At 44.6% G+C, this 25,674-nt stretch overlaps 19 non-coding genes across 19 annotated transcripts; all 19 read left to right on the forward strand.

Annotated features, from left to right (window-relative positions):
* Positions 1-724: 724 nt before the first annotated feature.
* Positions 725-806, forward strand: trnal-aag (transfer RNA leucine (anticodon AAG)). The gene has a single exon. It is a non-coding gene; the product is annotated as a tRNA-Leu (tRNA).
* Positions 807-1,543: 737 nt separating this feature from the next.
* On the forward strand, positions 1,544-1,625 carry trnal-aag (transfer RNA leucine (anticodon AAG)). Its single transcript has one exon. It is a non-coding gene; the product is annotated as a tRNA-Leu (tRNA).
* A 735-nt stretch (positions 1,626-2,360) lies between these two features.
* On the forward strand, positions 2,361-2,442 carry trnal-aag (transfer RNA leucine (anticodon AAG)). Its single transcript has one exon. It is a non-coding gene; the product is annotated as a tRNA-Leu (tRNA).
* Positions 2,443-3,178: 736 nt separating this feature from the next.
* Positions 3,179-3,260, forward strand: trnal-aag (transfer RNA leucine (anticodon AAG)). The gene has a single exon. It is a non-coding gene; the product is annotated as a tRNA-Leu (tRNA).
* A 733-nt stretch (positions 3,261-3,993) lies between these two features.
* trnal-aag (transfer RNA leucine (anticodon AAG)) lies at positions 3,994-4,075 on the forward strand. The gene has a single exon. It is a non-coding gene; the product is annotated as a tRNA-Leu (tRNA).
* Positions 4,076-4,813: 738 nt separating this feature from the next.
* On the forward strand, positions 4,814-4,895 carry trnal-aag (transfer RNA leucine (anticodon AAG)). Its single transcript has one exon. It is a non-coding gene; the product is annotated as a tRNA-Leu (tRNA).
* Positions 4,896-5,631: 736 nt separating this feature from the next.
* Positions 5,632-5,713, forward strand: trnal-aag (transfer RNA leucine (anticodon AAG)). Its single transcript has one exon. It is a non-coding gene; the product is annotated as a tRNA-Leu (tRNA).
* A 735-nt stretch (positions 5,714-6,448) lies between these two features.
* Positions 6,449-6,530, forward strand: trnal-uag (transfer RNA leucine (anticodon UAG)). The gene has a single exon. It is a non-coding gene; the product is annotated as a tRNA-Leu (tRNA).
* A 737-nt stretch (positions 6,531-7,267) lies between these two features.
* On the forward strand, positions 7,268-7,349 carry trnal-aag (transfer RNA leucine (anticodon AAG)). The gene has a single exon. It is a non-coding gene; the product is annotated as a tRNA-Leu (tRNA).
* Positions 7,350-9,086: 1,737 nt separating this feature from the next.
* On the forward strand, positions 9,087-9,168 carry trnal-aag (transfer RNA leucine (anticodon AAG)). The gene has a single exon. It is a non-coding gene; the product is annotated as a tRNA-Leu (tRNA).
* Positions 9,169-9,899: 731 nt separating this feature from the next.
* Positions 9,900-9,981, forward strand: trnal-uag (transfer RNA leucine (anticodon UAG)). Its single transcript has one exon. It is a non-coding gene; the product is annotated as a tRNA-Leu (tRNA).
* Positions 9,982-10,305: 324 nt separating this feature from the next.
* Positions 10,306-10,387, forward strand: trnal-aag (transfer RNA leucine (anticodon AAG)). Its single transcript has one exon. It is a non-coding gene; the product is annotated as a tRNA-Leu (tRNA).
* Positions 10,388-11,119: 732 nt separating this feature from the next.
* trnal-aag (transfer RNA leucine (anticodon AAG)) lies at positions 11,120-11,201 on the forward strand. The gene has a single exon. It is a non-coding gene; the product is annotated as a tRNA-Leu (tRNA).
* A 3,297-nt stretch (positions 11,202-14,498) lies between these two features.
* trnal-aag (transfer RNA leucine (anticodon AAG)) lies at positions 14,499-14,580 on the forward strand. Its single transcript has one exon. It is a non-coding gene; the product is annotated as a tRNA-Leu (tRNA).
* Positions 14,581-15,317: 737 nt separating this feature from the next.
* Positions 15,318-15,399, forward strand: trnal-aag (transfer RNA leucine (anticodon AAG)). The gene has a single exon. It is a non-coding gene; the product is annotated as a tRNA-Leu (tRNA).
* A 1,546-nt stretch (positions 15,400-16,945) lies between these two features.
* On the forward strand, positions 16,946-17,027 carry trnal-uag (transfer RNA leucine (anticodon UAG)). Its single transcript has one exon. It is a non-coding gene; the product is annotated as a tRNA-Leu (tRNA).
* Positions 17,028-17,763: 736 nt separating this feature from the next.
* On the forward strand, positions 17,764-17,845 carry trnal-aag (transfer RNA leucine (anticodon AAG)). Its single transcript has one exon. It is a non-coding gene; the product is annotated as a tRNA-Leu (tRNA).
* Positions 17,846-23,366: 5,521 nt separating this feature from the next.
* Positions 23,367-23,448, forward strand: trnal-uag (transfer RNA leucine (anticodon UAG)). Its single transcript has one exon. It is a non-coding gene; the product is annotated as a tRNA-Leu (tRNA).
* A 1,415-nt stretch (positions 23,449-24,863) lies between these two features.
* Positions 24,864-24,945, forward strand: trnal-aag (transfer RNA leucine (anticodon AAG)). The gene has a single exon. It is a non-coding gene; the product is annotated as a tRNA-Leu (tRNA).
* The last annotated feature ends 729 nt before the right edge of the window (positions 24,946-25,674 follow it).

Raw genomic sequence — 25,674 nt, forward strand, 5'->3', positions numbered from 1 at the left:
TTTGTTTGCGCAAGCTATCACATGTTCTGCTTTATTTCAGCGTTTTTACTTTCATGCAGGGCCATGCAAGGGAGAAAAGAAGCAATGTTGTGTGTCACGGATGGGATTCCAACTCGATAGTGTAGTCCATCGCCTTAACCAACCAACCACCAAGTTCTGTGCCCCCGCGGTGGCAGTTGCACCTCCTACCGGTGGTTGTTCACGTCAAATCCTTGATTGGAAAAAAGGAAAGTTGTGATGGTCTTTGCGACGACCCAGCAGTCCATTTTAACAGTTGGTACTGTGGCCGATCTGTCCAGAGAACTGGATTTAAGGATCCAGTCTTTCAGATGTGTCGGTTCAAAGTCCACCGCTGCAACTTTTTCTCAACAGAAAACTGTAATGTCATTTCAAACAAGGCAACCAAAGACACCGGACAAAAAAAGGGAATCCAGCCTTTACCCTAATTCCCACATCTGTTATTGCAATTATCTGCCGTGTTTATCTAATTCAATCTGCTTCAGACATAAAAACAGAAACTAATTCTAAGTTTATACGATGGAAGAAAGAGCAACATCAGATAAATTAAGATTTTTAAAAAGAGAATCAAAAAAAGATGAAGGACGCAAGAGCAACATGAGATACATCAAGATTTTAAAGAAGAAAATGAAAAAGAAGACTAAAATACAAGGGAGTGCAGACGCTCTAGGTAACTGACTAGAAAGTGTGGAACTTGCCAGAGCTGGGTAGTGTGGCCGAGCGGTCTAAGGCGCTGGATTAAGGCTCCAGTCTCTAAGGAGGCGTGGGTTCAAATCCCACCACTGCCATCTTTATTGAGTTTGTTTGCGCAAGCTATCACATCTTCTGCTTTATTTCAGCGTTTTTACTTTCATGCAGGGCCATGCAAGGGAGAAAAGACACAATGTTGTGTGTCACGGATGGGGTTCCAACTCAATAGTGTGGTCCATCGCCTTAACCAACCAACCAGCCACCAAGTCCTGTGCCCCCGCGGTGGCAGTTGCACCTCCTACCGGTGGTTGTTCACGTCAAATCCTTGATTGGAAAAAAGGAAAGTTGTGATGGTCTGTGCGACGACCCAGCAGTCCATTTTAACAGTGGGAACTGTGGCCGAGCTGTCCAGAGCACTGGATTTAAGGATCCAGTCTTTCAGAGGTGTGGGGTCGAAGTCCACTACTGCAACTTTTTCTCAACAGAAAACTGTAATGTAATTTCAAACAAGGCCACCAAGGACACCGGAAAATAAAGGGAATCCAGCCTTTACCCTAATTCCCACGTCTGTTATTGCAATTATCTGCCGTGTTTTTCTAATTCAATCTGCTTCAGACATAAAAGCAGAAACTAATTCTAAGTTTATACGATGGAAGAAAGAGCAACATCAGATAAATTAAGATTTTTAAAAAGAGAATCAAAAAAAGATGAAGGACGCAAGAGCAACATGAGATACATAAAGATTTTAAAGAAGAAAATGAAAAAGACTAAAATACAAGGGAGTGCAGACGCTCTAGGTAACTGACGAGAAAGTGTGAATATTTTGCCAGAGTTGGGTAGTGTGGCCGAGCGGTCTAAGGCGCTGGATTAAGGCTCCAGTCTCTAAAGAGGCGTGGGTTCAAATCCCACCACTGCCATCTTTATTGAGTTTGTTTACGCAAGCTATCACATGTTCTGCTTTATTTCAGCGTTTTTACTTTCATGTAGGGCCATGCAAGGGAGAAAAGAAGCAATGTTGTGTGTCACGGATGGGGTTCCAACTCAATAGTGCAGTCCGTCGCCTTAACCAACCAGCCACCAAGTCCTGTGCTCTCACGGTGGCAGTTGCACCTCCTACCGGTGGTTGTTCATGTCAAATCCTTGATTGGAAAAAAGGAAAGTTGTGATGGTCTGTGCGACGACCCAGCAGTCCATTTTAACAGTGGGTACTGTGGCCGAGCTGTCCAGAGAACTGGATTTAAGGACCCAGTCTTTCGGAGGTGTCGGTTCAAAGTCCGCCGTTGCAACTTTTTCTCAACTGAAAACTGTAATGTAATTTCAAACAAGGCCAATAAAGGACACCGGACAAATAAAGGGAATCCAGCCTTTACCCTAATTCCCACGTCTATTATTGCAATTATCTGCCGTGTTTTTCTAATTCAATCTGCTTCAGACATAAAAGCAGAAACTAATTCTAAGTTTATACGATGGAAGAAAGAGCAACATCAGATAAATTAAGATTTTTAAAAAGAGAATCAAAAAAAGATGAAGGACGCAAGAGCAACATGAGATACATAAAGATTTTAAAGAAGAAAATGAAAAAGACTAAAATACAAGGGAGTGCAGACGCTCTAGGTAACTGACGAGAAAGTGTGAATATTTTGCCAGAGTTGGGTAGTGTGGCCGAGCGGTCTAAGGCGCTGGATTAAGGCTCCAGTCTCTAAGGAGGCGTGGGTTCGAATCCCACCACTGCCATCTTTATTGAGTTTGTTTGCGCAAGCTATCACATGTTCTGCTTTATTTCAGCGTTTTTACTTTCATGCAGGGCCATGCAAGGGAGAAAAGAAGCAATGTTGTGTGTCACGGATGGGGTTCCAACTCAATAGTGTAGTCCATCGCCTTAACCAACCAGCCACCAAGTCCTGTGCCCCCACGGTGGCAGTTGCACCTCCTTCGGTAGTTGTTCACGTCAAATCCTTGATTGGAAAAAAGTAAAGTTGTGATGGTCTGTGCGATGACCAAGCAGTCTATTTTAACAGTGGGAACTGTGGCCAAGCTGTCCAGAGAACTGGATTTAAGGACCCAGTCTTTCGGAGGTGTCGGTTCAAAGTCCACCGCTGCAAGTTTTTCTCAACAGAAAACTGTAATGTAATTTCAAACAAGGCCACCAAGGACACCGGCCAAATAAAGGGAATCCAGCCTTTACCCTAATTCCGACGTCTGTTATTGCAATTATCTGCCGTGTTTTTCTAATTCAATCTGCTTCAGACATAAAAGCAGAAACTAATTCTAAGTTTATACGATGAAAGAAAGAGCAACATCAGATAAATTAACATTTTTAGAAAGAGAATCAAAAAAAGATGAAGGACGCAAGAGCAACATGAGATACATAAAGATTTTAAAGAAGAAAATGAAAAAGAAGACTAAAATACAAGGGACTGCAGACGCTCTAGGTAACTGACGAGAAAGTGTGAGTATTTTGCCAGAGCATGGTAGTGTGGCCGAGCGGTCTAAGGCGCTGGATTAAGGCTCCAGTCTCTAAGGAGGCGTGGGTTCAAATCCCACCACTGCCATCTTTATTGAGTTTGTTTGCGCAAGCTATCACATGTTCTGCTTTATTTCAGCGTTTTTACTTTCATGTAGGGCCATGCAAGGGAGAAAAGAAGCAATGTTGTGTGTCACGGATGGGGTTCCAACTCAATAGTGTAGTCCATCGCCTTAACCAACCAGCCACCAAGTCCTGTGCCCCCACGGTGGCAGTTGCACCTCCTACCGGTGGTTGTTCACGTCAAATCCTTGATTGGAAAAAAGGAAAGTTGTGATGGTCTGTGCGACGATCAAGCAGTCCATTTTAACAGTGGGAACTGTGGCCGAGCTGTCCAGAGAACTGGATTTAAGGACCCAGTCTTTCGGAGGTGTCGGTTCAAAGTCCACCACTGCAACTTTTTCTCAACAGAAAACTGTAATGTAATTTCAAACAAGGCCACCAAGGCCACCGGAAAATAAAGGGAATCCAGCCTTTACCCTAATTCCCACGTCTGTTATTGCAATTATCTGCCGTGTTTTTCTAATTCAATCTGCTTCAGACATAAAAGCAGAAACTAATTCTAAGTTTATACGATGGAAGAAAGAGCAACATCAGATAAATTAAGATTTTTAAAAAGAGAATCAAAAAAAGATGAAGGACGCAAGAGCAACATGAGATACATAAAGATTTTAAAGAAGAAAATGAAAAATACTAAAATACAAGGGAGTGCAGACGCTCTAGGTAACTGACGAGAAAGTGTGAATATTTTGCCAGAGTTGGGTAGTGTGGCCGAGCGGTCTAAGGCGCTGGATTAAGGCTCCAGTCTCTAAAGAGGCGTGGGTTCAAATCCCACCACTGCCATCTTTATTGAGTTTGTTTGCGCAAGCTATCACATGTTCTGCTTTATTTCAGCGTTTTTACTTTCATGTAGGGCCATGCAAGGGAGAAAAGAAGCAATGTTGTGTGTCACGGATGGGGTTCCAACTCAATAGTGCAGTCCGTCGCCTTAACCAACCAGCCACCAAGTCCTGTGCTCTCACGGTGGCAGTTGCACCTCCTACCGGTGGTTGTTCATGTCAAATCCTTGATTGGAAAAAAGGAAAGTTGTGATGGTCTGTGCGACGACCCAGCAGTCCATTTTAACAGTGGGTACTGTGGCCGAGCTGTCCAGAGAACTGGATTTAAGGACCAGGTCTTTCGGAGGTGTCGGTTCAAAGTCCGCCGTTGCAACTTTTTCTCAACTGAAAACTGTAATGTAATTTCAAACAAGGCCAATAAAGGACACCGGACAAATAAAGGGAATCCAGCCTTTACCCTAATTCCCACGTCTATTATTGCAATTATCTGCCGTGTTTTTCTAATTCAATCTGCTTCAGACATAAAAGCAGAAACTAATTCTAAGTTTATACGATGGAAGAAAGAGCAACATCAGATAAATTAACATTTTTAGAAAGATAATCAAAAAAAGATGAAGGACGCAAGAGCAACATGAGATACATAAAGATTTTAAAGAAGAAAATGAAAAAGAAGACTAAAATACAAGGAAGTGCAGACGCTCTAGGTAACTGAAGAGAAAGTGTGAATGTTTTTCCAGAGCTGGGTAGTGTGGCCGAGCGGTCTAAGGCGCTGGATTAAGGCTCCAGTCTCTAAGGAGGCGTGGGTTCGAATCCCACCACTGCCATCTTTATTGAGTTTGTTTGCGCAAGCTATCACATGTTCTGCTTTATTTCAGCGTTTTTACTTTCATGCAGGGCCATGCAAGGGAGAAAAGAAGCAATGTTGTGTGTCACGGATGGGGTTCCAACTCAATAGTGTAGTCCATCGCCTTAACCAACCAGCCACCAAGTCCTGTGCCCCCACGGTGGCAGTTGCACCTCCTTCGGTAGTTGTTCACGTCAAATCCTTGATTGGAAAAAAGGAAAGTTGTGATGGTCTGTGCGACGACCAAGCAGTCCATTTTAACAGTGGGTACTGTGTCCGAGCTGTCCAGAGAACTGGATTTAAGGACCCAGTCTTTCGGAGGTGTCGGTTCAAAGTCCACCGCTGCAACTTTTTCTCAACAGAAAACTGTAATGTCATTTCAAACAAGGCCACCAAGGACACCGGACAAATAAAGGGAATCCAGCCTTTACCCTAATTCCCACGTCTGTTATTGCAATTATCTGCCGTGTTTTTCTAATTCAATCTGCTTCAGACATAAAAGCAGAAACTAATTCTCAGTTTATAAAATGAAAGAAAGAGCAACATCAGATAAATTAACATTTTTAGAAAGAGAATCAAAAAAAGATGAAGGACGCAAGAGCAACATGAGATACATAAAGATTTTAAAGAAGAAAATGAAAAAGAAGACTGAAATACAAGGGAGTGCAGACGCTCTAGGTAACTGACGAGAAAGTGTGAATATTTTGCCAGAGCTGGGTAGTGTGGCCGAGCGATCTAAGGCGCTGGATTAAGGCTCCAGTCTCTAAGGAGGCGTGGGTTCAAATCCTACCACTGCCATCTTTATTGAGTTTGTTTGCGCAAGCTATCACATGTTCTGCTTTATTTCAGCGTTTTTACTTTCATGCAGGGCCATGCAAGGGAGAAAAGAAGCAATGTTGTGTGTCACGGATGGGGTTCCAACTCAATAGTGTAGTCCGTCGCCTTAACCAACCAGCCACCAAGTCCTGTGCTCTCACGGTGGCAGTTGCACCTCCTACCGGTGGTTGTTCACGTCAAATCCTTGATTGGAAAAAGGAAAGTTGTGATGGTCTGTGCGATGACCAAGCAGTCCATTTTAACAGTGGGTACTGTGGTCGAGTTGTCCAGAGAACTGGATTTAAGGACCCAGTCTTTCGGAGGTGTCGGTTCAAAGTCCACCGCTGCAACTTTTTCTCAACAGAAAACTGTAATGTAATTTCAAACAAGGCCACCAAGGACACCAGAAAATAAAGGGAATCCAGCCTTTACCCTAATTCCCACGTCTGTTATTGCAATTATCTGCCGTGTTTTTCTAATTCAATCTGCTTCAGACATAAAAGCAGAAACTAATTCTAAGTTTATACGATAGAAGAAAGAGCAACATCAGATAAATTAAGATTTTTAAAAAGAGAATCAAAAAAAGATAAAGGACGCAAGAGCAACATGAGATACATAAAGATTTTAAAGAAGAAAATGAAAAAGAAGACTAAAATACAAGGAAGTGCAGACGCTCTAGGTAACTGACGAGAAAGTGTGAATATCTTGCCAGAGCTGGGTAGTGTGGCCGAGTGGTCTAAGGCGCTGGATTTAGGCTCCAGTCTCTAAGGAGGCGTGGGTTCAAATCCCACCACTGCCATCTTTATTGAGTTTGTTTGCGCAAGCTATCACATGTTCTGCTTTATTTCAGCGTTTTTACTTTCATGCAGGGCCATGCAAGGGAGAAAAGAAGCAATGTTGTGTGTCACGGATGGGGTTCCAACTCAATAGTGTAGTCCGTCGCCTTAACCAACCAGCCACCAAGTCCTGTGCTCTCACGGTGGCAGTTGCACCTCCTACCGGTGGTTGTTCATGTCAAATCCTTGATTGGAAAAAAGGAAAGTTGTGATGGTCTGTGGGACTACCCAGCAGTCCATTTTAACAGTTGGTACTGTGTCCGAGCTGTCCAGAGAACTGGATTTAAGGACCCAGTCATTCGGGGGTGTGGGTTCAAAGTCCATCGCTTTAACTTTTTCTCAACAGAAAACTGTAATGTAATTTCAAGCAAGGCCACCAAGGACACCGGACAAATAAAGGGAATCCAGCCTTTACCCTAATTCCCACCTCTGTTTTTGAAATTATCTGCTGTGTTTTTTCAGATGCAATCTGCTTCAGACATAAAAGCAGAAACTAATTCTAAGTTTATACGATGAAAGAAAGAGCAACATCAGATAAATTAAGATTTTTAGAAAGAGAATCAAAAAAAGATGAAGGACGCAAGAGCACATGAGATACATAAAGATTTTAAAGAAGAAAATGAAAAAGAGGACTAACATACAAGGAAGTGCAGACGCTCTAGGTAACTGATGAGAAAGTGTGAATAGTTCGCCAGAGCTGGGTAGTGTGGCCGAGCGGTCTTAGGCGCTGGGTTAAGGCTCCAGTCTCTAAGGAGGCGTGGGTTCAAGTCCCACCACTGCCATCTACAGTGAGTTTGTTTGCGCAAACTATCACATGTTCTGCTTTATTTCAGTGTTTTTACTTTCATGTCGGGCCATGCAAGGGAGAAAAAAACAAATGTTGTGTGTCACGGATGGGGTTCCAACTCAATAGTGTAGTCCATCGCCTTAACCAACCAGCCACCAAGTCCTGTGCTCCCGCGGTGGCAGTTGCACCTCCTACCGGCGGTTGTTCACGTCAAAGCCTAGATTGTAAACAAGGAAAGGTAGCCTGGGCTGTGCGAAGACCTAGCAGTCCATTTTAACAGTGGGTACTGTGGCCAAGCTGTCCAGAGAACTGGATTTAAGGATCCAGTCTTTCAGATGTGTGGGTTCAAAGTCCACCGCTTTAACTTTTTCTCAACAGAAAACTGTAATGTAATTTCAAGCAAGGCAACCAAGGACACCGGACAAATAAAGGGAATCCATCCTTTATCCAAATTCCCTCGTCTGTTTTTGAAATTATCTGCCGTGTTTTTCTAATTCAATCTGCTTCAGACATAAAAGCAGAAACACATTTTCAGTGTACACAATGGAAGAAAGAGCAACATGAGATTTTTAAAAAGAGAATCAAAAAAAGATGAAGGACGCAAGAGCAACATGAGATACATAAAGATTTTAAAGAAGAAAATGAAAAAGAAGACTAAAATACAAGGGAGTGCAGACGCTCTGGTAACTGACGAGAAAGTGTGAATATTCTGCCGAGTGGTCTAAGGCGCTGGATTTAGTCTCTATGGAGGCGTGGGTTCAAATCGCACCACTGCCATCTTTATTGAGTTTGTTTGCGCAAGCTATCACATGTTCTGCTTTATTTATTTTTATTTATTTTTTTATTTTGAATTTTACCCCTTTTTCTCCCCAATTTCGTAGTATCCAATTGTTGTAGTAGCTACTATCTTGTCTCAATGCTACAACTCCCGTACGGGTTCGGGAGAGACGAAGGTTGAAAGTCATGCGTCTTCCGATACACAACCAACCAAGCCGCTGCTTCTTTAACACAGCGCACATCCAACCCGGAAGCAAGCCGCACCAATGCGCCGGAGGAAACACCGTGCACCTGGCCACCTTGGCTAGCGCAAGGGAGAAAAGAAGCAATGTTGTGTGTCACGGATGGGGTTCCAACTCAATAGTCCATCGCCTTAACCAACCAGCCACCAAGTCCTGTGCCCCCGCGGTGGCAGTTGCACCTCCTACTGGTGGTTTTTCACGTCAAATTGGAAAAAAGGAAAGTTGTGATGGTCTGTGCGACGACCAAGCAGTCCATTTTAACAGTGGGAACTGTGGCCGAGCTGTCCAGAGAACTGGATTTAAGGACCCAGTCTTTCGGAGGTGTGGGTTCAAAGTCCACCACTGCAACTTTTTCTCAACAGAAAACTGTAATGTAATTTCAAACAAGGCCACCAAGGACACCGGAAAATAAAGGGAATCCAGCCTTTACCCTAATTCCCACGTCTGTTATTGCAATTATCTGCCGTGTTTTTCTAATTCAATCTGCTTCAGACATAAAAGCAGAAACTAATTCTAAGTTTATACGATGGAAGAAAGAGCAACATCAGATAAATTAAGATTTTTAAAAAGAGAATCAAAAAAGATAAAGGACGCAAGAGCAACATGAGATACATAAAGATTTTAAAGAAGAAAATGAAAAAGAAGACTAAAATACAAGGAAGTGCAGACGCTCTAGGTAACTGACGAGAAAGTGTGGAAGCTTGCCAGAGTTGGGTAGTGTGGCCGAGCGGTCTAAGGCGCTGGATTAAGGCTCCAGTCTCTAAGGAGGCGTGGGTTCAAATCCCACCACTGCCATCTTTCTTGAGTTTGTTTGCGTAAGCTATCTCATGTTCTGCTTTATTTCAGCGTTTTTACTTTCATGTAGGGCCATGCAAGGGAGAAATAAATCAATGTTGTGTGTCACGGATGGGGTTCCAACTCAATATTGTAGTCCATCGCCTTAACCAACCAGCCACCAAGTCCTGTGCTCTCACGGTGGCAGTTGCACCTCCTACCGGTGGTTGTTCACGTCAAATCCTTGATTGGAAAAAAGGAAAGTTGTGATGGTCTGTGGGACGACCCAGCAGTCCATTTTAACAGTTGGTACTGTGGGCGAGCTGTCCAGAGAACTGGATTTAAGGACCCAGTCTTTCAGAGGTGTCGGTTCAAAGTCCACCACTGCAACTTTTTCTCATCAGAAAACTGTAATGTAATTTCAAACAAGGCCACCAAGGACACCGGACAAATAAAGGGAATCCAGCCTTTACCCTAATTCCCACGTCTGTTATTGCAATTATCTGCCGTGTTTTTCTAATTCAATCTGCTTCAGACATAAAACCAGAAACTAATTCTAAGTTTATACGATGGAAGAAAGAGCAACATCAGATAAATTAAGATTTTTAAAAAGAGAATCAAAAAAAGATGAAGGACGCAAGAGCAACATGAGATACATAAAGATTTTAAAGAAGAAAACGAAAAAGCAGACTAAAATACAAGAGAGTGCAGACGCTCTAGGTAACTGACGAGAAAGTGTGAATATTTTGCTGGGTAGTGTGGCCGAGCGGTCTAAGGCGCTGCATTTAGGCTCCAGTCTCTAAGGAGGCGTGGGTTCAAATCCCACCACTGCCATCTTGATTGACTTTGTTTGCGCAAGCTATCACATGTTCTGCTTTATTTCAGCATTTTTACTTTCATGCAGGGCCATGCAAGGGAGAAAAGAGGCAATGTTGTGTTTCACGGATAGGATTCCAACTCAATAGTGTAGTACATCGCCTTAACAAACCAGCCACCAAGTCCTGTGCCCCCGCGGTGGCAGTTGCACCTCCTACCGGTGGTTTATCACATCAAATCCTTGATTGGAAAAAAGGAAAGTTGTGATGGTCTGTGCGACGACCAAGCATTCCATTTTAACAGTGGGTACTGTGGCCGAGTGTGAATATTTTGCCAGAGCTGGGTGGTGTGGCCGAGCGGTCTAAGGCGCTGGATTAAGGCTCCAGTCTCTAAGGAGGCGTGGGTTCAAATCCCACCACTGCCATCTTTATTGAGTTTGTTTGCGCAAGCTATCACATGTTCTGCTTTTTTTCAGCGTTTTTTCTTTCATGTAGGGCCATGCAAGGGAGAGAAGAAGCAATGTTGTGTGTCACGGATGGGGTTCCAACTCAATAGTGTAGTCCTTAACCAACCAGCCACCAAGTCCTGTGCTCTCACGGTGGCAGTTGCACCTCCTACCGGTGGTTTATCACGTCAAATCCTTGATAAGGAAAAAAGGAAAGTTGTGATGGTCTGTGCGACGACCAAGCAGTCCATTTTAAGAGTGGGTACTGTGGCCGAGCTGTCCAGAGAATTGGATTTAAGGACCCAGTCTTTCGGAGGTGTCGGTTCAAAGTCCACCGCTGCAACTTTTTCTCAACAGAAAACTGTAATGTCATTTCAAATAAGGCCACCAAGGACACCGGACAAATAAAGGGAATCCAGCATTTAACCTAATTCCCACGTCTGTTATTGCGATTATCTGCTGTGTTTTTCTAATTCAATCTGCTTCAGACATAAAAGCAGAAACTAATTCTAAGTTTATTCGATGGAAGAAAGAGCAACATCAGATAAATTAAGATTTTTAAAAAGAGAATCAAAAAAAGATGAAGGACGCAATGGCAACATGAGATACATAAAGATTTTAAAGAAGAAAATGAAAAATAATACTAAAATACAAGGGAGTGCAGACGCTCTAGGTAACTGACGAGAAAGTGTGAGTATTTTGCCAGAGCTGGGTAGTGTGGCCGAGCGGTCTAAGGCGCTGGATTAAGGCTCCAGTCTCTAAGGAGGCGTGGGTTCAAATCCCACCACTGCCATCTTTATTGAGTTTGTTTGCGCAAGCTATCACATGTTCTGCTTTATTTCAGCGTTTTTTCTTTCATGCAGGGCCATGCAAGGGAGAAAAGAAGCAATGTTGTGTGTCACGGATGGGGTTCCAACTCAATAGTGTAGTCCATCACCTTAACCAACCAGCCACCAAGTCCTATGCCCCCGCGGGGGCAGTTGCACCTCCTACCGGTGGTTGTTCACGTCAAATCCTTGATTGGAAAAAAGGAAAGTTGTGATGGTCTGTGCGACGACCAAGCATTCCATTTTAACAGTTTGGCCGAGCTGTCCAGAGAACTGGATTAAGGCTCCAGTCTCTAAGGAGGCGTGGGTTCAAATCCCACCACTGCCATCTTTATTGAGTTTGTTTGCGCAAGCTATCACATGTTAAGCTTTATTTCAGCGTTTTTACTTTCATGCAGGGCCATGCAAGGGAGAAAAGAAGCAATGGTGTGTGTCACGGATGGGGTTCCAACTCAATAGTGTAGTCCATCGCCTTAACCAACCAGCCACCAAGTCCTGTGCCATCGCTGTGGCAATTGCACCTCCTACTGGTGGTTGTTCATGTCAATTCCTTGATTGGAAAAAAGGAAAGTTGTGATGGTCTGTGCGACGACCAAGCATTCCATTTTAACAGTGGGAACTGTGGCCGAGCTGTCCAGAGAACTGGATTTAAGGACCCAGTCTTTCGGAAGTGTCGGTTCAAATCCCACCACTGCCATCTTTATTGAGTTTGTTTGCGCAAGCTATCACATGTTCTGCGTTATTTCAGCGTTTTTACTTTCATGTCGCCCATGCAAGGGTGAAAAGAAGCAATGATGTGTGTCATTGATGGGGTTCCAACTCAATAGTGTAGTCCATCGCCTTAATGTTTGCGCAAGCTATCACATGTTCTGCGTTATTTCAGCGTTTTTACTTTCATGTCGCCCATGCAAGGGAGAAAAGAAGCAATGGTGTGTGTCACGGATGGGGTTCCAACTCAATAGTGTAGTCCATCGCCTTAACCAACCAGCCACCAAGTCCTGTGCCCCCGCGGTGGCACCTCCTACCGGTGGTTGTTCACGTCAAATCCTTGATTGGAAAAAAGGAAAGTTGTGATGGTCTGTGCGACGACCAAGCAGTCCATCTTAACAGTGGGAACTGTGGCCGAGCTGTCCAGAGAACTGGATTTAAGGACCCAGTCTTTCGGAGGTGTCGGTTCAAAGTCCACCGCTGCAACTTTTTCTCAACAGAAAACTGTAATGTAATTTCAAACAAGGCCACCAAGGACACCGGACAAATAAAGGGAATCCAGCCTTTACACTAATTTACACTAACATAAGGAAGTGGATGGCTGCAAACTTTCTACTTTTAAACTCGGACAAAACAGAGATGCTTGTTCTAGGTCCCAAGAAACAAAGAGATCTTCTGTTGAATCTGACAATTAATCTTAATGGTTGTACAGTCGTCTCAAATAAAACTGTGAAGGACATCGGCGTTACTCTGGACTCTGATCTCTCTTTTGAAGAACATATCAAGACCATTTCAAGGACAGCTTTTTTCCATCTACGTAACATTGCAAAAATCAGAAACTTTCTGTCCAAAAATGATGCAGAAAAATTTATCCATGCTTTTGTCACTTCCACGTTAGACTACTGCAATGCTCTACTTTCCGGCTACCCGGATAAAGCACTAAATAAACTTCAGTTAGTGCTAAATACGGCTTCTAGAATCCTGACTAGAACCAAAAAATTTGATCATATTACTCCAGTGCTAGCCTCTCTACACTGGCTTCCTGTCAAAGCAAGGGCTGATTTCAAGGTTTTACTGCTAACCTACAAAGCATTACATGGGCTTGCTCCTACCTATCTCTCTGATTTGGTCCTGCCGTACATACCTACACGTACGCTACGGTCACAAGACGCAGGCCTCCTAATTGTCCCTAGAATTTTTAAGCAAACAGCTGGAGGCAGGGCTTTCTCCTATAGAGCTCCATTTTTATGGAACGGTCTGCCTACCCATGTCAGAGACGCAAACTCGGTCTCAACCTTTAAGTCTCTACTGAAGACTCATCTCTTCAGTGGGTCATATGATTGAGTGTAGTCTGGCCCAGGAGTGGGAGGGTGAACGGAAAGGCTCTGGAGCAACGAACCGCCCTTGCTGTCTCTGCCTGGCCGGTTCCCCTCTTTCCACTGGGATTCTCTGCCTCTAACCCTATTACAGGGGCTGAGTCACTGGCTTTACTGGGGCTCTCTCATGCCGTCCCTGGAGGGGGTGCGTTACCTGAGTGGGTTGAGTCATTGATGAGGTCATCCTGTCTGCGTTGGCGCCCCCCCCCCTTGGGTTGTGCCGTGGCGGAGCCCTTTGTGGGCTATACTCAGCCTTGTCTCAGGATGGTAAGTTGGTGGTTGAAGATATCCCTCTAGTGGTGTGGGGGCTGTGCTTTGGCAAAGTGGGTGGGGTTATATCCTTCCTGTTTGGCCCTGTCCGGGGGTGTCCTCGGAGTGGGCCACAGTGTCTCCTGACCCCTCCTGTCTCAGCCTCCAGTATTTATGCTGCAGTAGTTTATGTGTCGGGGGGCTAGGGTCAGTTTGTTATATCTGGAGTACTTCTCCTGTCCTATTCGGTGTCCTGTGTGAATCTAAGTGTGCGTTCTCTAATTCTCTCCTTCTCTCTTTCTCTCTCTCGGAGGACCTGAGCCCTAGGACCATGCCCCAGGACTACCTGACATGATGACTCCTTGCTGTCCCCAGTCCACCTGGCTGTGCTGCTGCTCCAGTTTCAACTGTTCTGTCTTATTATTATTCGACCATGCTGGTCATTTATGAACATTTGAACATCTTGGCCATGTTCTGTTATAATCTCCACCCGGCACAGCCAGAAGAGGACTGGCCACCCCACATAGCCTGGTTCCTCTCTAGGTTTCTTCCTAGGTTTTGGCCTTTCTAGGGAGTTTTTCCTAGCCACCGTGCTTCTACACCTGCATTGCTTGCTGTTTGGGGTTTTAGGCTGGGTTTCTGTACAGCACTTTGAGATATCAGCTGATGTACGAAGGGCTATATAAATAAATTTGATTTGATTTGATTTAATTCCCACGTCTGTTATTGCAATTATCTGCCGTGTTTTTCTAATTCAATCTGCTTCAGACATAAAAGCAGAAACTAATTCTAAGTTTATACGATGGAAGAAAGAGCAACATCAGATACATAAAGATTTTAAAGAAGAAAATGAAAAAGAAGACTAAAATACAAGGAAGTGCAGACGCTCTAGTTAACTGACGAGAGAGTGTGAATAGTTCGCAAGAGCTGGGTAGTGTGGCCGAGCGGTCTAAGGCGCTGGATTAAGGCTCCAGTCTCTAAGGAGGCGTGGGTTCAAATCCCACCACTGCCATCTTTATTGAGTTTGTTTGCGCAAGCTATCACATGTTCTGCTTTATTTCTGTGTTTTTACTTTCATGTAGGGCCATGCAAGGGAGAAAAAAAGCAATGTTGTGTGTCACGGATGGGGTTCCAACTCAATGGTGTAGTCCGTCGCCTTAACCAACCAGCCACCAAGTCCTGTGCTCTCACGGTGGCAGTTGCACCTCCTACCGGTGGTTGTTCATGTCAAATCCTTGATTGGAATTAAGGAAAGTTGTGATGGTCTGTGGGACGACCCAGCAGTCCATTTTCACAGTTGGTACTGTGGCCGAGCTGTCCAGAGAACTGGATTTAAGGATCCAGTCTTTCAGAGGTGTGGGTTCAAAGTCCACCGCTTTAACTTTTTCTCAACAGAAAACTGTAATGTAATTTCAAGCAAGGCCACCAAGGACACCGGACAAATAAAGGGAATCCAGCCTTTACGCTAATTCCCACCTCTGTTTTTGAAATTATCTGCTGTGTTTTTCAGATTCAATCTGCTTCAGACATAAAAGCAGAAACTAATTTTCAGTGTACACAATGGAAGAAAGAGCAACATGAGATAAATCAAGATTTTTAAAAAGAGAATCAAAAAAAGATGAAGGACGCAAGAGCAACATGAGATACATAAAGATTTTAAAGAAGAAAATGAAAAAGAGGACTAACATACAAGGAAGTGCAGACGCTCTAGGTAACTGACGAGAAAGTGTGAATAGTTCGCCAGAGCTGGGTAGTGTGGCCGAGTGGTCTAAGGTGCTGGATTAAGGCTCCAGTCTCTAAGGAGGCGTGGGTTCAAATCCCACCACTGCCATCTTTATTGAGTTTGTTTGCGCAAGCTATCACATGTTCTGCTTTATTTCTGTGTTTTTACTTTCATGTAGGGCCATGCAAGGGAGAAAAAAAGCAATGTTGTGTGTCACGGATGGGGTTCCAACTCAATAGTGTAGTCCGTCGCCTTAACCAACCAGCCACCAAGTCCTGTGCTCCCGCGGTGGCAGTTGCACCTCCTACCGGTGGTTGTTCACGTCAAAGCCTTGATTGTAAACAAGGAAACTTGGGCTGGGCTGTGCGACGACCCAGCAGTCCATTTTAACAGTGGGTACTGTGGCCAAGCTGTCCAGAGAACTGGAGATAAGGATCCAGTCTTTCAGAGGTGTGGGTTCAAAGTCCACCGTTTTAACTTTTTCTCAACAGAAAACTGTAATGTAATTTCAAACAAGGCCACCAAGGACACCGGACAAATAAAGTGAATCCAGCCTTTACCCTAATTCCCACGTCTGTTATTGCAATTATCTGCCGTGTTTTTCTAATTCAATCTGCTTCAGACATAAAAGCAGAAACTAATTCCAAGTTTATACGATGGAAGAAAGAGCAACATCAGATAAATTAAGATTTTTAAAAAGAGAATCAAAAAAAGATGAAGGACGCAAGAGCAACATGAGATACATAAAGATTTTAAAGAAGAAAATGAAAAAGAAGACTGAAATACAAGGGAGTGCAGACGCTCTAGGTAACTGACGAGAAAGTGTGAATATTTTGCCAGAGCTGGGTAGTGTGGCCGAGCGGTCTAAGGTGCTGGATTTAGGCTCCATTCTCTAAGGAGGCGTGGAATCAAATCCCACCACTGCCATCTTTATTGAGTTTGTTTGCGCAAGCTATCACATGTTGTGCTTTATTTCAGCGTTTTTACTTTCATGTAAGGGAGAAAAAAATCAATGTTGTGTGTCACGGATGGGGTTCCAACTCAATAGTGTAGTCCATCGCCTTAACCAACCAGCCACCAAGTCCTGTGCCCCCGCGGTGGCAGTTGCACCTCCTACCGGTGGTTGTTCACGTCAAAGCCTTGATTGTAAACAAGGAAAGTTGGCCTGGGCTGTGCGACGACCTAGCAGTCCATTTTAACAGTGGGTACTGTGGCCAAGCTGTCCAGAGAACTGTATTTAAGGATCCAGTCTTTCAGAGGTGTAGGTTCAAAGTCCACCGCTTTAACTTTTTCTCAACAGAAAACTGTAATGTAATTTCAAGCAAGGCCACCAAGGACACCGGACAAATAAAGGGAATCCAGCCTTTACCCTAATTCCCACCTCTGTTTTTGAAATTATCTGCTGTGTTTTTCAGATTCAATCTGCTTCAGACATAAAAGCAGAAACTAATTTTCAGTGTACACAATGGAAGAAAGAGCAACATGAGATAAATCAAGATTTTTAAAAATAGAATAAAAAAAAGATGAAGGACTCAAGAGCAACATGAGATACATAAAGATTTTAAAGAAGAAAATGAAAAAGATGACTAAAATACAAGGGAGTGCAGACGCTCTAGGTAACTGACGAGAAAGTGTGGAAATCTTGCCAGAGCTGGGTAGTGTGGCCGAGCGGTCTAAGGCGCTGGATTTAGGCTCCAGTCTCTAAGGAGGCGTGGGTTCAAATCCCACCACTGCCATCTTTATTGAGTTTGTTTGCGCAAGCTATCACATTTTCTGCTTTATTTCAGCGTTTTTACTTTCATGCAGGGCCATGCAAGGGAGAAAAGAAGCAATGTTGTGTGTCACGGATGGGGTTCCAACTCGATAGTGTAGTCCATCGCCTTAACCAACCAACCACCAAGTCCTGTGCCGCCGCGGTGGCAGTTGCACCTCCTACCGGTGGTTGTTCACGTCAAATCCTTGATTGGAAAAAAGGAAAGTTGTGATGGTCTTTGCGACGACCCAGCAGTCCATTTTAACAGTTGGTACTGTGGCCGAGCTGTCCAGAGAACTGGATTTAAGGACCCAGTCTTTCGGAGGTGTCGGTTCAAAGTCCACCGCTGCAAGTTTTTCTCAACAGAAAACTGTAATGTCATTTCAAACAAGGCCACCAAGGACACCGGACAAATAAAGGGAATCCAGCCTTTACCCTGATTCCCACGTCTGTTAATGCAATTATCTGCCGTGTTTTTCTAATTCAATCTGCTTCAGACATAAAAGCAGAAACTAATTCTAAGTTTATACGATGAAAGAAAGAGCAACATCAGATAAATTAAGATTTTTAGAAAGAGAATCAAAAAAAGATGAAGGACGCAAGAGCAACATGAGATACATAAAGATTTTAAAGAAGAAAATGAAAAAGAAGACTAAAATACAAGGGAGTGCAGACGCTCTAGGTAACTGACGAGAAAGTGTGGAAGCTTGCCAGAGCTGGGTAGTGTGGCCGAGCGGTCTAAGGCGCTGGATTAAGGCTCCAGTCTCTAAGGAGGCGTGGGTTCAAATCCCACCACTGCCATCTACATTGAGTTTGTTTGTGCAAACTATCACATGTTCTGCTTTATTTCAGCGTTTTTACTTTCATGTCGCCCATGCAAGGGAGAAATTAGCAAATGCTGTGTGGCACAGATTGGGTTCTGTTAGTGTTTAAATACTGGAGAGTTGAGACCCAATCACGGACGCTGGACAGAGTGGATTTCAGTTGTAACAAAAGACAGTTTTAATGAGTCAAAGATATCTTGTTCTGCAGTTTTACGTGCACTGACCTAGTTCACATAACTCGGCAAGGAGTCAGGTGAAAAAGAGGCCTTATACAACGGTTACATTCATTTTTATACATAGAATAAAGTAGGTGGAGTCTTGTCGTTTCGGTCTTCTTGACTGGTCGGAGGGTTGGAGGCGGGCCTTGCTCTAGCCAGAGCAGAAGCCCCATTGGTGCACAGCAGAGCCTTATCCTGAGCATCCGACCAATAGAGGGGGTCAGTCTTGTGGCTGGGTGTATGTGTTCTTACGATGGAATGTCTTTGTTTATATGAGCTATGTGTATGAATACTTATATAACAAATCCCTCTCTTCACATCTATTAGTCGTGAAAACTATAGCAGAAAGGTGGCGGTTGCAATCGTGGGTATACATAAGGTGGTGCTCCTAACCTTGTCTGGTTTGCATGGTGGGTCTGTAGGTGTAGTGCTACGTTTGGGACGGGAGTGATTGGAGGGAGTGATATCAGGAAAGGAGTTAGGGACATGTGTAGGGGTTGGTGTACGTGATGTGGCAGGGTGAAATAGTTGTTCAATTAACCATGTGAAAGTCCTAGGGTTACTCCAAATATCAGTAGGAATATCACAAATAAGGGACCAGATAACCCCAGCCTCACCCAGAGAGGGAGAAATTTCCCTCTAACTGGGCGAGGTTCCCTTCTCAGGGGAGGCGGAGTTTGATGCCGCATCACCTGAGGAAGGAGTGTCTTCATTTGGAATCGAATTTAGGCCGCTCAAATCAGCTCTGACTTCAGTCAGTGTTCTAGAAGGAATTGGGGCTGGGGTGCAATGTGTAAGGCGCCAAGGTGCGCCTGATTTACCTTTGACCTGGACTGAGTGTGAAGTAACCTCCTTCACTTCGTACGGTCCAGTCCACCTGGGTTCCAGCCACTTTCTCTTGTGGACTTTAACCCTCACCCAGTCACCAACCTTTACCTTCAGTAGTGGCGTGTCCCCCGGCAGCTCCCCCTCCTGGACCTTGTGAACCTGGGTAGAGAATGCTGCAGAGAGAACCGTCAGTTTTTTCACATAATTAGACATTACAATTTGTTGTACATCAAGGGCGGGCATATGACCTCCCTCCCTTGGTGGACCATGCATGACTCTACCAGTCATTATCCCATGAGGCACATCCTTTAGCTATCTTAGCTTTTGCTTTTGGTTTGACGTTCCACCAGATTTTGGGATTGGGGCCTGTACACAGATCCAAATCTGTGGGTTATGCCAAATCTTTCTTCCACCTGTCTCAGGTGTTTGTTAAATGTGAGCCATTTGTCAAATTTGATTTGTCTTGGGATGCCATACCTGGGTATTAGTTTGGTTTGTAGCCACTCAAAGACTGACCTAGCATCCTCCCCTTTTGTTAGTATTGCCTCTACCCATTTGGAGAACCTATCAACTATAACTAGGAGATAGCGTTTGCCTTTAGATAAATTGTCGGGGCCCATGTCGGTGTAGTCTATACTAATATCCTGAAAACATGCATTAGGTATTAAGTATGAGCCCATTGGTGTTCGATATGGTTTCTTTGGGTTGTGTCTGTCACAAACATTGCATTCGTCACAAAATAAATCATCGTCATAAAATAAGTCAGTCATATTTTTTATGTGAGGGTGCCACCAGATGTGCGAGGCCTTTTTGGAGGGTCTTTAGTTTGCCTTCGTGTGTGGGGCCATGTGTTTCTCATAAAAGTCCTGGGTCCATCAGTGTGGCCTGCTTCATGGGCGTGGGCTGAGTCTGTATAGATATTCAGTCTTTCCTTTTCCTCTGATGAGGACCTGCGTCAATCCAATGATTTCAGCTAATTGGGCTGATGCTGGTTAAGGGATGATGGCTGATTCAAGGGTGACATGTGAACCGTCTGGGAGTTGCTGTTTCCTTCTTCTGCCGTGGGTGGTGGGCATTTTTATGGCCAGGGGATGGTGTTCCCAGTCATTCCCTGGAACTGCAGTTGGTTGTATGCGGGTTGCTGATGCATGGGTGTGGGTCCTGGTTGCTGATGTTCGTACTGTTGAGGTCTATTTCCACCCCTTTCCTTCCCATATGGACCTCTCGTAGAGTTCCACTGGCGTTGTTGTGGTGTGAGTGGGTATGGACACTCTCGTGAGTAGTGCCCTGGAGTTCTACAGTTGAAACAAACCCCTCCTCTTGGATGGCCTGGTATCCGTTGCGGCTGGTATGCAAGTTGTGGTTGCGGGGGATACCAAGGCAGAGTAACTACAGGTTGCCCCACTGGAGTAGGCCCCGGGTTGGCTGGTTGAGGACCGGCCTGCTGTTGAATCATCTGGGAGATAGTCTGGGCCACTATTTGAGAGATGTCTGTTTTGGTGCCTGTCTCCTTCGTTTCTTCCGCCACCATCTGTTTCTTAGGTTTTTCTCCTTGTTGTGCTTCCTTCAATTGGAGTTTCAGGAGTTGTACCTGGAGGGACTGCACCTGGCTCTCAGCACCCCCTCTTTCCTTGTTGTGCTGGGTCACATGGTGGTGCACATGCGTATTGAATTGGGTCAGAGGAAGTGCAATCAAACCTACCGTTCCTCTGAGTTTGGTTTTAACATCTCCAGGACACCCGTTGACCACCATTTCCTTCCACATTCTGAGTGTGGTATCAGTGTGATCGAATGGTTCTTCGTGGACCGATCTCCATGTGGTCTTAGCCCTGTCCAGGTATGCTGCAGGTTGCTCACCTGGGTTGATTGTAAAGGAGGATAAGGTGGCATGGTTTCTTTCTGTAGGGTATGCTCTCCGTAGAACTTCCCATAATCTGGTACGGAAGTGGTCTATGGGCAGTGTTGGGGCCCGCCATCCAAGGTCAGCTGCTGTCATGAGGACCTCCATGGTTCCGTGGTCGGTGGCTGTTGCTAGAAGTGCTTTCATGTCTCCTAGGCAGAGTTGCAGGCCTGACGTAAGTGTCTGCAGTTGAAGTAGCCACGCTGAAGCTCCTCCATGTAGGCTAGGCATCTGTCCCATCAGTGTTGTTAAATCAGTCATTTTCCAGGGCTGGTACTCCACAGTGTGTGCATCACCTGGTGTCGGTCGCAGGGGGTACTGTCCTGCCATCTCCTGCTCTCGCTCTCTTCTATCAGCAATTCTGGAGGACCGACGGAGTGTTTCGGACCCCATTGATTCGGTAACTTCGGTTACTGTTCCTCTCATTATGCCTTCCACTCGGTAGGCTCCCTCTCTGTTGTTATCTTGGTTAGCTATTAGCTCCCTGAGTTCCTTAGCTCGAGCTATTGATGATTTCAGCAGCTCCTGCATCTTAGTCACGTTTGGAGCTCCCATCGGAGCTGGGGTGAGCACCGTGTCAATTTCTTCTTCGTTTTCGATATCCATGTTCTGATGACAGTCCTCCCTATCCGTCTGATAGAAGTGGTTTGAATCTAATCTTGTTTGTAGGTGTCCTCTGGTTTCAGAGGTGAGAGAGTTCACAGAGGAGCATTGCGGCCTCCGTTCCTGGGGGAGGTCTCCTGCTCCTGGAATCCCAGTTTCGTACTGTTCACATACCATATGGCCAGCCGTTATCCCCAGTGTCATTTCCCCTTGGTCTATTCTCAGAACTGGAGCCTGTATTGTGGGAGGTGCCCTGGGCAGGAATGGGTTGTGTGACGGGCTCCGGTGATTTTGTCCCTTTGAGTATGGCGGGGGCTGAACTGCCTCCATTGTCAATTGTGGATATAGTGAGGGAGAAACGGCCACAGGGGGAGCCGTGGGCAAGTTCTCAGGTGGAGCTTTAACATCCCCCGACGCCACCATAGCCACGCACATCATGTCTGGTGTGTTTTTGGGTAGCACCCTCCTACTCTCCTGTATGGCCCATGTCCCTATCTTGAGCTCCCCCTCCGCTCTCTCTCTCTCTCTTGTACCTACTTTTTTGAACCTGTGTATCTTGTTTCTCTCCGCCTCACTCGCTTTTGCATGCTCTACTGCGTCCTCTAATTCTGTCTGCATATCTTGGAGTTTCCCCCCTGTAGGGGGTCCTCCGCTAAAATAACCTGCTTGTGTCCATTTTATCCGTAATCCTTTCCACACTTTCTCCACTTTCCCATACTGTTCTTTACCTCCCGCTCTATCAATCATACTCTGATCTAAATATTCATTGAATTTTAGTTTGGGCGTGGTGGCTGCAGACATTTTATCTAAGTCGTCTGATAATGTGTATAATGCGTTATTTAGGTATATTCAATCCTTACTATGTGGTGTTTATTTCTATCGTTGTATGCTTAGCCCGTCCCTGGTCGAGACCAGGGATGTACTGCTGTACTGGCTATGGCTTATCTCTTCCACCCCCACCCTCGCATACAAAGGGGGCTATCAGTATGTGACGCCCGCCACGTGTGTGTTTTTCCGGTATTTTATTTGAATTTGTTCAGCGATTCGTTTAGGTATTTTCTAGAAATGATTCAGCGATTTCCTTTTGGAACAATATATCAGTGAATATATGCGGTTCTATAACAATTTTCAGAGTAATTCTAGCTCTGTAGGAAATATAGTCTTTAAGGAGGCTCTGTAGGAAATACAGTCTTTAAGGAGGCGTGGGTTCAAATCCAACCACTGCCATCTTTATTGAGTTTGTTTGCGCAAGCTATCACATGTTCTGCTTTATTTCAGTGTTTTTACTTTCATGTCGCCCATGCAAGGGAGAAAAGAAGCAATGTTGTGTGTCACGGATGGGTTTCCAACTCAATAGTGTAGTCCATCGCCTTAACCAACCAGCCACCAAGTCCTGTGCCCCCGCGGTGGCAGTTGCACCTCCTACCGGTGGTTGTTCACGTCAAATCCTTGATTGGAAAAAAGGAAAGTTGTGATGGTCTGTGGGACGACCCAGCAGTCCATTTTAACAGTGGGAACTGTGGTCGAGCTGTCCAGAGAACTGGATTTAAGGACCCAGTCACTCTGAGGTGTCGGTTCAAAGTCCACCACTGCAACTTTTTCTCAACAGAAAACTGTAATGTAATTTCAAACAAGGCCACCAAGGACACCGGAAAATAAAGGGAATCCAGCCTTTACCCTCATTCCCACGTCTATTATTGCTATTATCTGCCGTGTTTTTCTAATTCAATCTGCTTCAGACATAAAAGCAGAAACTAATTCTAAGTTTATACGATGGAAGAAAGAGCAACATCAGATAAATTAAGATTTTTAAAAAGAGAATCAAAAAAAGATGAAGGACGCAAGAGCAACATGAGATACATAAAGATTTTAAAGAAGAAAATGAAAAAGAAGACTAAAATACAAGGGAGTGCAGACGCTCTAGGTAACTGACGAGAAAGTGGGAGCTGGGTAGTGTGGCCGAGCGGTCTAAGGCGCTGGATTTAGGCTCCAGTCTCTAAGGAGGCGTGGGTTCAAATCCCACCACTGCCATCTTTATTGAGTTTGTTTGAGGAAGCTATCACATGTTCTGCTTTATTTAATGGTTTTTACTTTCATGTCGGACCATGCTAGGGAGAAAAGAAGCAATGTTGTGTGTCACGGATGGGGTTCCAACTCAATAGTGTAGTCCATTGCCTTAACCAACCAGCCACCAAGTCCTGTGCCCCCGCGGTGGCAGTTGCACCTCCTACCGGTGGTTGTTCACGTCAAAGACTTGATTGTAAACAAGGAAAGTTGGCCTGGGCTGTGCGATGACCTAGCAGTCCATTTTAACAGTGGGTACTGTGGCCAAGCTGTCCAGAGAACTGTATTTAAGGATCCAGTGTTTCAGAGGTGTGGGTTCAAAGTCCACCGCTTTAACTTTTTCTCAACAGAAAAAAGCAGAAACTAATTTTCAGTGTACACAATGGAAGAGAGAGTAACATGAGATAAATTACGATTTTTAAAAAGAGATTCAAAAAAAGATGACGGAAGCAAGAGCAACATGAGATACATAAAGATTTTAAAGAAGAAAATGAAAAAGAAGACTAAAATTCAAGGGAGTGCAGACGCTCTAGGTAACTGACGAGAAAGTGTGGAAGCTTGCCAGAGCTGGGTAGTGTGGCCGAGCGGTCTAAGGCGCTGGATTAAGGCTCCAGTCTCTAAGGAGGCGTGGGTTCAAATCCCACATCTTTATTGAGTTTGTTTGTGCAAGCTATCACATGTTCTGCTTTATTTCAGCGTTTTTACTTTCATGTAGGGCCGTGCAAGGGAGAAAAGAAGCAATGTTGTGTGTCACAGATGGGGTTCCAACTCAATAGTGTAGTCCATCGCCTTAACCAACCAGCCACCAAGTCCTGTGCCCCCGCGGTGGCAGTTGCACCTCCTACCGGTGGTTGTTCATGTCAAATCCTTGATTGGAAAAAAGGAAAGTTGTGATGGTCTGTGCGACGACCAAGCAGTCCATTTTAACAGTGGGAACTGTGGCCGAGCTGTCCAGAGAACTGGATTTAAGGACCCAGTCTTTCGGAGGTGTCGGTTCAAAGTCCACCGCTGCAACTTTTTCTCAACAGAAAACCGTAATGTAATTTCAAACAACGCCACCAAGGACACCGGACAAATAAAGGGAATCCAGCCTTTACCCTAATTCCCACATCTGTTATTGCAATTATCTGCCGTGTTTTTCTAATTCAATCTGCTTCAGACATAAAAGCAGAAACTAATTCTAAGTTTGTACGATGGAAGAAAGAGCAACATCAGATAAATTAAGATTTTTAAAAAGAGATTCAAAAAAAGATGACGGAAGCAAGAGCAACATGAGATACATAAAGATTTTAAAGAAGAAAATGAAAAAGAAGACTGAAATACAAGGGAGTGCAGACGCTCTAGGTAACTGACGAGAAAGTGTGGATATTTTGCCAGAGCTGGGTAGTGTGGCCGAGTGGTCTAAGGCCCTGGATTAAGGCTCCAGTCTCTAAGGAGGCGTGGGTTCAAATCCCACCACTGCCATCTTTATTGAGTTTGTTTGAGCAAGCTATCACATGTTCTGCTTTATTTCAGCGTTTTTACTTTCATGCAGGTCCATGCAAGGGAGAAAAGAAGCAATGTTGTGTGTCACGGATGGGGTTCCAACTCAATAGTGCAGTCCATCGCCTTAACCAACCAGCCACCAAGTCCTGTGCTCTCACGGTGGCAGTTGCACCTCCTACCGGTGGTTTATCATGTCAAAGCCTTGATTGGAAACAAGGAAACTTGGGCTGGGCTGTGCGACGACCCAGCAGTCTATTTTAACAGTGGGTACTCTGGCCGAGCTGTCCAGAGAACTGGAGATAAGGATCCAGTCTTTCAGAGGTGTGGGTTCAAAGTCCACCGCTTTAACTTTTTCTCAACAGAAAACTGTAATGTAATTTCAAACAAGGCCACCAAGGACACCGGACAAATAAAGGGAATCCAGCCTTTACCCTAATTCCCAAGTCTGTTATTGCAATTATCTGCCGTGTTTTTCTAATTCAATCTGCTTCAGACATAAAAGCAGAAACTAATTCTAAGTTTATTCGATGGAAGAAAGAGCAACTTCAGATAAATTAAGATTTTTAAAAAGAGAATCAAAAAAAGATGAAGGACGCAAGAGCAACATGAGATACATAAAGATTTTAAAGAAGAAAATGAAAAAGAAGACTAAAATACCAGGGACTGCAGACGCTCTGGGTAACTGACGAGAAAGTGTAGAAATGTTGC

Source organism: Oncorhynchus clarkii, chromosome 17 (assembly GCF_045791955.1).
Source record: "Oncorhynchus clarkii lewisi isolate Uvic-CL-2024 chromosome 17, UVic_Ocla_1.0, whole genome shotgun sequence".
Classification (NCBI taxonomy): domain Eukaryota; kingdom Metazoa; phylum Chordata; class Actinopteri; order Salmoniformes; family Salmonidae; genus Oncorhynchus; species Oncorhynchus clarkii.